This window comes from Dendropsophus ebraccatus, chromosome 1 (genome assembly GCF_027789765.1).
Source record: "Dendropsophus ebraccatus isolate aDenEbr1 chromosome 1, aDenEbr1.pat, whole genome shotgun sequence".
In the NCBI taxonomy this organism is placed as follows: domain Eukaryota; kingdom Metazoa; phylum Chordata; class Amphibia; order Anura; family Hylidae; genus Dendropsophus; species Dendropsophus ebraccatus.
The window spans coordinates 207909099-207912423 of NC_091454.1; positions in this window are offsets into that span (position 1 = coordinate 207909099).

Genomic DNA, 3325 nt, shown 5'->3' on the forward strand with positions numbered 1-3325 from the left:
TGTAGTATTGTGATCTCTGTTCTGTCGCTGAGTATGCACGGGTCTCTAACCTGTGTCTCTCTAACTACAACTCCCAGCATATCCTGAAAGACTACCTGGGTATGCGGTGAGCTGTGGGGTTGCAGTGTTTAACATTGGTCATGCCTGCTCCCTCCGGTAGGATGATACTCCCTACATAGGAACCTTTTTTTTTTAAGATAATTATTTCATTTTAAAGGGTTTTTCCAGCCTGTACATCAGGCTAAAAAAAAATGGTGCTTTAAAGGGAACCAATCACACACAAATTGGCCATAAAGATAAGGAAACGTGCTGGTACATCAGCCAGCACGCTTCCTAACCATCCCCCTGTCCCCTCCGTCCCATGAACATTCAGCCCGCAAAGTTAGTTTAATAGTGTCCCGCGCTATATGCAAATTACCATGTAAGTAGTCAAGGTGGGCGGACGGCTGGTCAAGTAGTCCCGGTGGGCGGGGGCTTCGTCATGTAGTCACAGGCTCCTGGGCCGCCTCCGGTGCTGTAATCACGCCCCTCCGGGCGTGTTGTAAAGCGGCTCCTGGCGACGTCACTCGGGGGGGCCGGCATTGCACGTCGGCCACGCCGACGTCTTTACTAAGCTGCGCGTGCGCAGTACAGTGGGTGAAGCCGCTGCTGTACTACGCCGCGCAAGCGCAGTACAGCAGCATCTTCTCAGGCTGCATTGCGCATGCGCAGCTTAGTAAAGACGTCGGCGTGGCCGACGTGCAATGCCGGCCCCCCCGAGTGACGTCACCAGGAGCCGCTTTACAACACGCCCGGAGGGGCGTGATTACAGCACCGGAGGCGGCCCAGGAGCCTGTGACTACATGACGAAGCCCCCGCCCACCGGGACTACTTGACCAGCCGCCCGCCCACCTTGACTACTTACATGGTAATTTGCATACAGCGCGGGACACTATTAAACTAACTTTGCGGGCTGAATGTTCATGGGACGGAGGGGACAGGGGGATGGTTACGAAGCGTGCTGGCTGATGTACCAGCACGTTTCCTTATCTTTATGGCCAATTTGTGTGTGATTGGTTCCCTTTAAAATGTCACTGTCTCATTTTTTTTTTTTTATTTTTTTTTTGCAGAAATCAATAATACAGGTGACTTTAAGAAACTTTGTAATTGGGTTTATTAGCTAAAAATAGCTTTTTTATAATGAAAAAAATTGTTTGAAGCTCTCCCCCCCTGTCTCTTTGGAGAGGGGAGGGGTTGAGGGAGATGAGGCACCAAAACAGGACAACAGAGTTAATTTACAGCTACATCACCGGGCTCTCTCTGACCTCTGAATACTTTCACACAGCCCCCACTGTGTAATCCTTTGTTCTCTGCTGGTGACTAATCTCCCTCCTCCCTGCTCCCCTCTCCATAGATTAGACAGGGCTCCACTGATGTAAACTAGTCGAGATTTCCTGATAATGAGCAGTGAATGAGAGAGAGGAGGGAGGGGGGGGCCTGGGGAAAGTCTTTTTGAATGCAGATAATTGCATATTTGCCTAATTAACCCAATTACAAAGTTTCTTAACCCCTAGGTGACCCTGAATGTACCCGTACGTCCAGGGCCGCCTCCACGCGTTCAGAGTGGGGCCACGCGACCGCCGCACTCTGAACCGCCGCGGTCCCGGGTGCCGCTCGTAGCTTGGGGCTGCAACTATTAGCGGGCACGGTCCGATCGCCGTGCCAGCTAATACAGTAATCGGATGCAGCTGTCAAAGTGGACAGCTTCTTCCGATTACTTACTGCAGTACTTCCCTGGTGTCTAGTGGGGAGGATTGTCCTGGAGAAGCGATCCACACATCTTACCCCGTCCGGGGTCAGCACCGTAATGGCGCTGATCCCAGCTCGGCACTCGATTGCTTCCGGCTGCAGCAGCCGGAAGCAATCAATGTGCCTATCTCATCGATCTATGCTGTATATCTATGCAGCATAGATCTCAATGAGAGATCAGTATACTTATACTAGAAGTCCCCCAGGGGGAATAACCCTAACCCCAGGGGGAACAACCCTAACCCCAGGGGGGCTTCTGCTATAAGTGTAAAAGTAAAAATAAAAGTGTTATTATTAATAAAAAGTCCCCTCCCCTAATAAAAGTGTGAATCACCCCCCTTTTCCCGGGTTATAAATAAAAATAAATAAATAAACATGTTTGCTATCACCGTGCGCGTAATCGCCCGAACTATTAATCACATTCCCGATCTCGCACGGTAAATGGCGTAAGCGCCAAAAAATCCCAAAGTGCAAAATTGCGCATTTTTGGTCGTATCAAATCCAGAAAAATTCTAATAAAAAGCGATCAAAAAGTCTCATATGCGCAATCAAGGTACCGGTAGAAAGAACACATCATGGCACAATAAATGACACCTCACACAGCCCCATAGACCAAAGGATAAAAGCGCTATAAGCCTGGGAATGGAGTGATTTTTAGGAACATATATGTGTTAACAATGGTTTGAATTTTTTACCGGCCATCAGATACAATGAAAGTTATACATGTTACATATCATTGTAATCGTAACGACTTGAGGAACATGCTTAACAAGTCAGTTTTACCCCCAAATAAACAAAATGCGTTTGTTTTTGTTTTTTTCAATTTCACCACAATTTTTTTCGGTTTCGCAGTGTACTTTATGAAAAAATTCAGCCTGTTATTGCAAAGTAAAATTAGTGACGCAAAAAATAAGGGCTCATGTGGGTCTCTAGGTGAAAAAATGTAAGTGCTATGGCCTTTTAAGCACAAGGAGGAAAAAATGAAAACGCAAAAATTGAAATTGGCCGGGTCCTCTAAGGGTTAAAATCGCCTGTACTATTGATTTCTGCAAAAAATTTTTAAAAAAACAAGAAATGACAGTGACACTTTAGCCAGGACAGTAAGGGCCCTATTACACCAGCAGATTATCTGACAGATTTTTTTCGAGCCAAAGCCAGGAACAGACTATAAACAGAGAACATGTAACAAAGGAAAGACTGAGATTTCTCCTCTTTTCAAATCCATTGCTGGTTTTGGCTTAAAAAAAAAATCTGTCAGATAATCTGTTGGTATAATAAGGCCCTAAGCCATACTTACCTTTCACACTTCCCTAATACAGCTCACTTCCTGGTTAGTGGTCAGCATGAGCCATGCCCATCAGCCAGTCAGTAGTGGAGACGGGTCACTACCGCAGTTGCTGATTGGCTAACAGTTTGTGCACCAATCACTAACCAGGAAGTGCTGTGCATCAGTGATTGGGGCTCAGTTACAGAGATGTGGCGGGGAGGTGTGGAATGTAAGTATGGCTTCCCCACCCACCATTTTTAAAGCTGACGT